The sequence below is a fragment of the Miniopterus schreibersii genome (genome assembly GCF_964146895.1).
Source record: "Miniopterus schreibersii genome assembly, chromosome: 2".
In the NCBI taxonomy this organism is placed as follows: Eukaryota; Metazoa; Chordata; class Mammalia; order Chiroptera; family Miniopteridae; genus Miniopterus; species Miniopterus schreibersii.
The window spans coordinates 92,919,059-92,929,929 of record NC_138102.1 but is presented as its reverse complement, the minus strand read 5'-3'; the positions used below and the strand labels follow the sequence as shown (position 1 = coordinate 92,929,929).

General features: G+C 46.0%; 1 protein-coding gene across 1 annotated transcript in view; it reads left to right on the top strand.

Annotated features, from left to right (window-relative positions):
* The first annotated feature begins 2,446 nt into the window (after positions 1-2,446).
* Positions 2,447-10,871, top strand: part of ADA2 (adenosine deaminase 2) — an 85,401-nt gene continuing 76,976 nt past the window's right edge. Inside the window, exon 1 of the mRNA XM_081129294.1 lies at positions 2,447-2,528. The gene's annotated coding sequence lies outside the window, so the exon portion shown is untranslated. The remainder of the gene's footprint in view (positions 2,529-10,871) is intronic.

Here is a 10,871-nt window from a genome sequence, read left to right as displayed (position 1 = left end):
GCACAAGGTGGAGGGCTGCATCTCCCATTCCCAGTGGATGGAGAAAAGGGAGAGGTAGGGTACAGACTGAATGGAGGAGGGTGATGGCCTTAAAGGTGCCCCAGATGGTGCTGAGAGATTCCTGTGTGAGAAATAGACTCCTGGTGCTGTGTCAGGGGTTCCCTACTCCCACTCTCAGCCTTGTCAGTTCTACCTCACCACACCCTTGTATAGACACTCTCAGGTGGAAGGTCTGTACCTGCTCTATACGCAGGTTGTTCTTCACCTGCAGCCTCACCTGCACAAGCACTGTCTGGGCCTGGCTGCCTTGGCCAGACAGGATGACTCACTGACAACTCCCATGGTCGGGGACTTCTGTATGTTAAGCCCACACTGCCTCCCTGTAACTTCACTCAAGTTTTGTTCCCTGGAACTGCACAAAATTCTGTCTGACAGGCTTTCCAGCATCCTGGGCAGCCGTTCATTTGTTTGTACCCCCGACTTCACTCATTTCAAGCCACAAGTAGAGAGTAACAAAGCCAGGGACCCTTGAGGGTCAGAATGCCAAGGTTTTTATGCCTCGGGCTGCTTACCCAGGAGCTTCCTTTGATTTAATGGATTTCAAATGAGAACCACCTTAACAGCCTAGTAAGTCCAAGAGCTCCACAACCAATGGCAGGAGTTCCGGAAGACTGAGGTACGGTTCCTTTAATGGATCAAGAGGAAACTCAGATTCCATTGGGAACCTGGGAGAACCAGGCCCCGGGTGTTCTCTAGGGAGAGGCCTGGGCATTGATGAGTAGGCTAGGATTTTTTGTAATTGGGTTTTATGCCTTCTCTGGATGGAATTGGAGGTACCTCCATTTTCCTCATACACACACCACCACTACCTGCTATGGAACATTTTAATTTTTTCTTGGTGGAGTGGGAGAACATTTTTCATTTACTAACAAAACTTCCATATCACAGCACTATTGGATATCTGAGAACCAAGAATCACTTCTGTCGTCATAGAGATGAGGAAAATGAGGTCGCTTCTCAAGAAATGCACATTTTGTCAGAAAACACTGATACAATGGAAACGGAAAGGCATAAAACAGTAAACCAGGGACTTTTGAACCAAATAGCTCCAGAGCTTAAAGGAAAGCAGTGGATGTGTGCTCCACAGGAGGAGAGACAGCCACCCCAAACAATCATTCTTGAAGGACATTTTGCAGTTCCCTTTAGGAAGGGGACAATGTGCCTGGTGGTGCAGCTGCCAAGATTCAGGTCACCTCCTCACTCCAGGCTCACATTGTTCTGAAATTTCCAGACCTGGGTACCTGTCTATAGCCCGGAAGTATGGTCTGCTCTGCCATTTACTATTACCCTTCCTCTCCAGCCTCAGTTTACTCATTGTATCCCAAAGCCTCAAGAGATAATTTAATGATTAAGTGAAATAGTGTAAGTATGAATGCCCTCAATAGACAATGGGAGCTTATTAATATTACTTTCCCCTTTTTTTTAGGTTCACTCAAAGAAACGTGGAGATGGGGGAAGTCAGTAACTGGTTCAGAGGCAAAGCCTCCTAACCTCGATCCTGACATTGGTGCTTCTTCCTGAATGTTCACCTTCTCTGGTGTAAGGATATATGTAGATTATCGCAACCTCCCAAGATGTCAATATTACTATCTGTATTTTTTTCAGCTAAGGAAACTGAGGCTAAGAAAGATAAAATAGGTTATCCAAGGTCACTGAATTAGTTAACAGCAGAGTTGGACTTGATTGAGACTCCAAATCCCATGCCATTAACCCTTGTTCCTGTTACTCCCTCCACCATCACAGCAGCAGAAAGCCCAAAACTGGATGAAGCAACACACAGGTTTAGAGCAACAAACCCATTCCAGTGTTCAACCTCAGAAGAACCTTGGCAAGCTCTTTCTGGGGAGGTCTAGCTGGCCACAAGTATGACCAAAGTAGTTCAGGGTGAAGGTCAGGGGCTAGCTGAAAATGGAAGGTTGTGTCTTTGGCTGTGATTCTGCCTGGGAATGGACTGAGGGTGCAACCTGTTCCCTAGGAGATCATGGGGGGCAGGGTGGTGAAGCTCGTTAACTAAGATAGGAAGGTGAGAGTGGGGGTGGGCAGGCACTGCCAAGCTTTCAGATCCGGTGCCATTCTGATAAACAAGTGCAACCTTCAGCTCCCTGGAGGGCCTGGGGAGCAAATGTGTGCATCTCAGCCTCTTTCCCAGCAGCTGTTTGCAGGAGGTGCAGCCCTGCCACCTCCGGCAGTCCTTCTCCAGGTTTCCCCAGCCCCCAGCTCAGGAAATGGAAATGCTGAGAATCTCTCCTCCAGCCTTGCCTCCTGCTGAGAGTGTCCTCTGAGTGAGCATTTCCTGGCCTAATTAAGCTGGGTAATGAGTAGCTAACAGGGAGGGGATAAATGACCTAAGCAGCTTATAGAAGGACAGTTTATGACAGGGGCGTCTGCAGCTGCTGACACTCTTAGGAAAGTTATTTCTCAGAACCCTGGGAAGTTGCATGCTGTTTTCACAGCTGAGTGACTCCAAGGTAAGCACAAAGACTATTGCTTCTTCAGGGGGCCTGGCTGGGTATCCTGTGAGGGGTTAGGCGAGTGGTGCTGAGGGTCTTGGGGGAGGATTGAAACAAGCAGCAAAGCAGTCTGGAGCCACCCAGGCTAATGCCCTTGACTTAGCCCCAGGCTAGGGTGTCCTTGGCAATTACATGTGACTTTCAGAGCTTGAGTTTCATGTTTCTCTCTTGAATGGTAGGACTGTGCACTGTGGGTAGTTTCCTAAGATGCTGTCCGGCTCAGAGTAAAGCAATCTGAGCTAGACACTGATCCTGACTCCCCTTCAGTCCTCTGGTAAGGTGCTAAAAATTGTGTCCTGGAAAGTAACCAAGCATCCGGGAAGCCAGGAATGGGCTGGGGGAGCTCCCAGGCAGGAGCCTTGTGGGAAAGAGGAAGGCTGACACCTGGCCTGCCCTTTCAGAGACATTCAAGGACCAAAAGTTGATTGTTACCACCCCAACCTCTGCCAAAAGAACTCAAAACCCACCTCAACGCCACAACCACAGCCTCTGTATCCAGTCACCTTTTGCTTTTGCACCTATGTCTGTTTTGTTTGCACAATCACTTTGCACTCCTTCATCTGTTGGCCAGGTCACTGCTATGGCTTGTGGGAAGGAACACCTGGTAGGGTCCGGGTTCTGGAGCAGTTTCCATCATTCAGCCCCTGAGTGAACTTGGGAAATCACATGACCTGTCAGCCGTGGTGTTCCCATTTATAAAACGAGGGCTCTGGAGTTGCTAGCCTTCCATGTGTACTGAGCCTATGACCTCCACATGCATTGTGGGAAAGGGCACAGTTCCCAGGCCTTTTAAATTGGGGAGCCCAGTGTGCACTTTTACACTGAGGAACAATCTGCCCGATTGTCCTGTAGAGCAGAGCTATATCCAGTGAACATTGCTCAGTCTCCCATACTTCCACAATAAATATTTTGATCTTTTTTAATTTTCTCAGTAAAACCTGTTTGGACCCTGTCCTCAGAGCCTGTTTCCTCCATTGCATTCTTGGTAGCTAGAGTCCAGGATCAAAGGGAATTTATGGGGATTCCTCCCTTTTTTCTTCTCCTCTTACTTTTCCCCCTCTGCTATTTTCATAAACTCATTTATTCTCTTGGCCTCTTATTTGTCTTTTTTTTTTTCCAGTTTAATTAATTTATAATTGACATATGATATTGTGTAAGTTTGTGTACAACATAATGATTTGATATATGTATATATTGTGAGATGTTTCTCTTTCTAAATGACAAGTCAGATCACAAATAATTTGGTGTTTCCCATTTTCCCCTCTTCCTGTAGTTGTCCATGGAGTAGAAGGAGACTTGGTGGCCAAATGCCTGACCAAGGGGGGCAACTTGAACTACCCACCTCTGCAAGGATGCCTAGTGCTCTCAGAATTCCTGGGGGAGGTTCCCTGGGAGCTCCCATTTTGTGACTGGGCAGCCAAACCCAGAAACCTTTGGGCAGCAACCGGGCAGGCCCAATTGCCCTGAATGTGTAATCCTTGTTAAAAGAGAAAGGGGAACACAGACAATTGAAACCTGGTAACTCTTGTTAAAGGAGTCCTTTCACTAAGAAAGGTAGAGAGGAAAAAGAGGAGAGAGCAAGAAAAATAAAGGAAGGAAGGTGTGTAAGAAGCCTTTTGAGACCAGAGGCTCGCAGGTAGCACTGAGCACAGCTAGAACGTGAGTACTCCATGTGTGACTCATCCCAGTCCTTGGCCTGACCCTGACTCTTGGTGATAGCAGAGAGAAACTGCTGCCCGCTGGTGCGGAGAGCAGCGGCTTTCCGAAGCCTCTCTGCCATCCCCATCTCTGCTCCTTAGGAGCCTCTGTCCCTTCTGTAGGAGCTTCTCCTTCCCTTCTCTGCTTTTTGTGTGAAGGGAATCAAATAATGCTACAATGCACAGGCCCCTACAACAAAGAATTACTTGGTCCAAAATGTCAGTGATGCTGAGGATGAGAAACACGGCTCTACAAGAACTCCTGTCCACTTCCTACCAAAGTTTCACCTGGCTCCTCCTCCTTCTTCATCCAGTGGGCCTAGAGGTGCCTCCTCAGAATCACTGTTTGGCCCCCTTTGCACCTGCCACTTTCACTTTAAATTGCCCATTTGGTGTTTCCATTTTCATTTAGTCTCCCACGGAATACAAAAAAAATAAAAGGAAATTTTTATTGAGCACCAAGGCTGCCCCAGCAGAATGCTTGGGAGGTTTTCTGTTTTTATTTTTTAAAAATATATCTTTATTGATTTCAGAGAGAGGAAAGGAGAGGGAGAGAGAGAGATAGAAACATCTATGATGATAGAGTCATTGATTGGCTGCCTCCTGCACGCCCCTGACTGGGGATCGAGCCCGCAACAGGGGCACATGCCCTGACTGGGAATTGAACCGCTATCTCCTGGGTCCTAGGTCAATGCTCAACTGTTGAGCCACTCCCGGCTGGGCAGAATGCTTGTTTTTTTATGTGTGTTACCATACTTTGCTTTGTCATTTAACTTCACTTGAAAAATAGAGTAGTAACATGTGTGAGGTAGATATTATTTCCATATTATCAATGAGAAATCTGAGGCTCTGAGAGGTTATGTAATTTGTCAAAGGTCACATAGCCATTGACTGTTTCAGACTCAGCACTCAGCTCAGTGCTCCTGCTACTTTACACAAAATAGCATTGAACTATGCAGACAAATTGGAAACAGTTGGCAAATGGAAGGCAGGTCTGTTTTCCTCAAACAAATCCATGCCTTGCCTTGTCCATAAAACAGTAAAGATAGAGCTCTGAGGAAACATGGAAATTTGGAGGTAAAGACAGGCTGGTTGAGCCAACAGTAACCCAAATTTAAACTCTAAATTGCCGGGAAACCTCTGGGGGATCTCCACTGCGCAGCTTATGGCATACACCCTTCCCTGGGAGGAGGCTCTCCGGTTCTTCTCTTGTCCCCAAGTCATCTGTTCCCCATCCAGCCCCCCACCCCCCAACCACCACCACCACCACCAGGCCCTCAGGAATGCCTTCCATTGGCACTGGGGACTTATTAAACAGCACCAACTCAGAGCTTCTGACTACAAAACCCAGAGTCTGTTGTGACAACCTTTATTTTGTTAATACAAGAGCGTACCGTGTGTGCACACACAAACTACTAGAAAGTTGGTCTTTACTCAAGGTTTAAACTGCTTCCTGCTGCCCTCATCCCAAGGCTCTGCCTCCCTCAGTTTGGAATAGAGCTGGTCGCCTCCTATTTCTGCTCAGATTAACCCCGTCCATCCAACTTCTGTGCAAGGGCTCTGGGCACAGTGGCCAGACACTGGCTCCAGGGCTGTGGATGCCATAAACTTGTTTCCCTTGGGGTCCCCAGAGCTCCAGGAATTAATTTCTGAAAGCACACTGTTTTGTTTGAAATGTCTGCAGGAGGAGGGACAGCCCAGGGCTCTGTACACATGTTCCTCATTTGCCATTGGTGGGAGCAGGGGGTGGAGGGGGGCTATGTTGGGGGATGCTGCTGGAAACAGGCACAGGAGGGGAGAGAGCTGGCTGCAGCAGCTGCTGCTGGGAAGTTTGGCTTCAGGGAAGAATGGAGGAGGAGAGTGCAAGGAGGAAGGGGTGGGACTTGGGGACAGGAGCAGTGTCATGGGGGAGGAGGGAGCAGGTGGTGACTTGTTTATCTGCTCAGCTGTTTTGTGTCCAGAAGCCTGAGAGGGACAGAAGCAGCTGGGAGGAGAAAAAGCAACCTGGCCAGGGGCCCTCTTGGTCTTTCTGCCTTAGCCACAGGTTCTGAAATCAACGCAAAACCACCAGACAGTGACTCGTGGTGGTATAGTTTCCCTCCACCCATCCTGAAGCGTTCCTTTGGGCCCCATGTGCTAGTTTCTGCTACGCAAACACCTTGGCAGTGCCTTCCTGATCTTAGTGCAGTGGTTACTACTGGGTAGGCAACCCCACTGGGTTAATTTTGGTACCAACTCACTTACTGCTGGGTCCCAGTCTGGTGTACTCCCAGTCCCTGGAGACCAAACCAGCTAGCTCCTAGCCTTGGTATCAGCCCAGACCAAACCAATGAAAACTGTCCCTGGTAGAAATGGGATGACTGCCCCATCCCACTCCCTTCTTCCCAGTGCATCCTTTCACTTTCAGGGTTGTCCCGTTTGGGTTTCCTTCTTCAACTGCTCAAGACCTGTGCAGTGTTACTTGGTGGTCCCATTCGCTCCCCCCTTCATGCCCCAGTGCATGTGTCTCATTTGCATGCTAAATGTTTTGAAACAAGGCTGGGCAGCAGTTTCATTTGCCTGAAGTCTTTTGTCCAGGTTAATAAACATACCTCCCCTCCCAGCCATGAAAATCTGGAAAGCAGTTGTGCTTTAGTTACAGTGCAATTTCAAAAGTTTGCTTGTTCCCCAGCTCCCACTCTCCACCCCCTTGGCTCTTTCTCCATCTTATCATGTTCTTGCTGTTTATTTGTTTGTTTGTTTGTTTGTTTAAATGAGAACACTTTCTGGGACTTCCATAAACAATTTCCTCTCTCTCCTCCCCCAGAGGCCAGTCTGATGCCAGAGGACTTTCTCTGACTCCCCCTTGGTGCACAAAGGGTCTGCTTCTCTAGCACTGGGCTTGGCAGTTGGGGACAGTGTAAGAAACACAGATGCCTTTTGCTTTGTCTTTGATGTAGTCAGTGGCTGACAGCTCATTTAAGCAGACAGAACAATTCAGGAAGAGCCCAAGTCCCAATCCGATGCTCTCTGAGTGGAATGCCCCCTCGGACTTGATGGTGCCCACAGGGCAGGAGGGATGGGGAAGGCTGTGGAAGATTGACTTGGAGATTTGAGAAAGGAGGAATAATGAGACTGTCTGTCCATCTGTGACTCTGTGAGGCAGAGGAATTGTCTCCTGGGGGAGGCAGACTGGAGTGGGAAGAGCTGGAAATAAGGGGTCAGAGGCTTACATTTTAGTTAGTACCTGCTTTGTTACTAACATGTTAGGTGTTCCTGGCCAGACACTTACTCCCTCTGGGCCTTCTGTGTAAAATGATGGAGCCTCTGACCTCAGGGTTCTTTTCTAGTTTATAGATTTTCTTGCTTTTAGAATGTCAATTTATTTTTCTATAGTTCATTTCCTTCTCCATAGACCTGGTAGCCCCATAAAATTACCCTTTAATGGTGGTTGATAACACAGCCAGCTGGAATGACTGTTTCCTTGAACCCAGATTCCCCAACTGTAGCCCCAGTTAAAACTTTCATCAAGAGGAAGCTATGGAGCCCGGCCACCTTGGCTCAGCCGGTGAGCATCCACCTACAATCCAGGAGATCACAGTTTGATTCCCGGTCAGGGCACATGCCCGGGTTGTGGGCTCGATCCCCAGTGTGGGGTGTGCAAGAGGCAGCTAGCTGATCAATGACTCATCATCGATGCTTCTCTCTCTCCCTCTCCCTTCTTCTCTCTGAATCAATAAAGACATATTTGAAAAAAAATAAAAAGAAGCTATGGAAATTTTCCTCTTTCAGGTCAAGGGTTCTAAAGGGCAAAGGAGCCAGGATACCATCTTCTTTAGCATTTCCTGTGAAGATTTCTATGGTCAATGGCTTCTCCACTAGACCTCTTTTTTTTTTTTTTTTTTTAAATATATCTTTATTGATTTCAGAGAGAGGAAAGGAGAGGGAGAGAGAGAGATAGAAACATCAATGATGAGAGAGTCATTGATCGAGCCCGCAACCTGGGCATGTGCCCTGACCGGGAATCGAACCCCGATCGCCTGGATCCCAGGTAGACGCTTAACCGCTGAGCCATGCCTGGCCGGGCTCCACTAGACCTCTTGTACCATGCTCACCTCCTTCCCAGAGAAGCTCCCTGAGTTCCTCTTTATGTAAAGTAAGGTCAGCGTTTTTTACCTTCAGATGGATTTCATTCAATTTACCAATTTTTGTTGTTGAGCACTTATTCTGTGACTGACATTGCTGGACCCAAAGGAATACAGAAAACATATATGACCTAGTTCTGATCCTAATAGACTTGACTAACCTGTTGGTAGGCCAAAACTTACATAGAAGACAATTCTGTCATGCATTTCCCATTTCTCCTTACAACCTTAAAGAATACAGGGAAAGAAATCATTAAGTTGACTAATAAATGTATTTCAAAGGTGATAGTGGAATTTCTTCCTTATATTTAAGAAAGCTGGCCATTTTGTTTTGGCAGATTGCACTTAGAAGTGCCCTGTTGCCTTGGTCAGTACTCAGTGGTTAGAGCATTGGTCTACAGACTGAAGGGTCCCGGGTTTGATTGTGGCCAAGGGCACATATCTCTGTTGCAGGTTCCATCCCTGGTCCCAGTCAGGGCTTGTGTGGGAGGCAACCAGTCAATGTGCCTCTCTCACATTGATGTTTCTCTCTGTCTCTCTCTCTCTCTCTTCCACTCTTTCTGAAAAGCAATGGAAAAAATATCCTCAGGTGAGGATTAAAAAAAAAAAAGTGTCCTGTTAACTGCATTTGCTATATAACAATAATACCTGCTATTTTTTATTGAGTGCCTGCTATGAAACCATACATTTTGGCAGATAGTTTGCATATGTATTATCTTACTGGAGTTTTTTATGGGAGAGGTGCTATTAAAATTTCCATTTTAGATGAGGAAATTTATGCTCAAAGAACAACCAGTGTTTGGTGGATCCAATAATCCACCCCATGTTTACTGAACTCCAAAGCCAGGGCTGGCATTCTAGAGACATTTCCAACAGTGGCAGATCCTTTACTTGTAGATAGTATTTGCCTCAGCATCTGATATGCAAATGTCCAAAGGCCCAGATACCTGTGGTCCATACTTAAGCATTTGTGCCACGTTATGAGGAAATCCAGCCCTGATGAATATGGTTGCTGAATTTCTTGGAATCTGGCTTTTGAGGTTTTGTGCTCCTTGATTCTCTATGCCGCTGGTGATCCTGCTGACCTGTGCCTCACAAGGATGTCAATGCAGGGCTGTTTGGTCAGCACAGGTGAGGCTTCTGGAGTTGACTTTGTTGTTCACTCATTTCAGTTGAATTAAACTTTTTTTTTTTTTTTAGTATCTATTATGTGTAAGATCTTATTGTACTGATGGGGGTTTTGGTGGGAAGAAAGACAAGTCAGGCATGGTTCTTCTCAAAGAGCTTACAACCTCCAAAAATATTCTTCAAGCCTGTATTTTTGGCTCACTTTTTCCATATGAGATAATTTTGTCAAGTTCATAAAGTTGTTCGCTGATATTTTTGGAAATTGTGCCAAGTCTGTTCACTGAATTGGGGAATATTAACCTCATTTTAATGCCAGGACTGACTTTCTACTCTGGTAAATGGTTCTAACTTCAGGGCCCAGTCTTGCTGCTGCTTACTGTGTTATTTCTTTCTTTCTTTTTTTTAAATCCTCACCTGAGGATATGTCTTTATTGATTTTAGAGAGAGAGGAAGGGGGAGAGAGAGAGAGAGAGAGAGAAACATCAATGTGAGAGAGAAACATCCATCAGTTGCTTCCCATACATGCTCCTACTGGGGATTGAACCCAAAACCTTATAGATAGTGCCTTAAATGGAATTGAATCCGCAAACTTTTGGTGTATGGGACAACGCTCCAACCAACTGAGCCACCTGGCCAGGGTTGTGTTATTTTTTCCCCAGTTTTATTGAGATATAATTGACACATTGTGTAAATTTAAGGTATACAACATGTTGATTTGACACACTTATGTTTTACTGCACTATTCACTCTGTACCTTTTTAATCTCTTACTGCACTATTCACTCTGTACCTTTTTATACTGGTGAGATGCCCAGGAGGGGTTCTTGCTTTTCTGTACAGGATCTGTCTCTTCCAGAGGCTGTCATTATGGGAGAAATGTTTATCTTAATCTCAAAGATGCAAATGAGAAGTCCTGCCTTGTTGTCCATCTCCAGAACCCATGCTTCTTGGTCTGGTTCTAGGGAGCTCAGCAGTCTCTAAACTCACTCAAGCCTCAGAATCCAGGCTGAGCCCAACAGCAGGAGGGCCCAACAGCTGGATAGAACACTGAGAGAGGGGACCAGGTGGGCAAACTTAACCAACAGAGGCCTACCTTCAAATCTCCATCCTATAGTCATCTTCATTTAGTTGGTAAACTTTTGTTATAAATTTTTTCATTGTTGTTATGTTTTAAATATACACAGTAAAGTAGAAAGAATATCACAAAGAACATTCATATTTCCACCACCTACTTTTAACAATAGTTACCATTTTGCTATATTTGCTCTATCATCTATCATCTATCTATCATCTATCTATCTATTTATCTATCTATCTATCTATCTATCTATCTATCTATCTATCTATCTATCT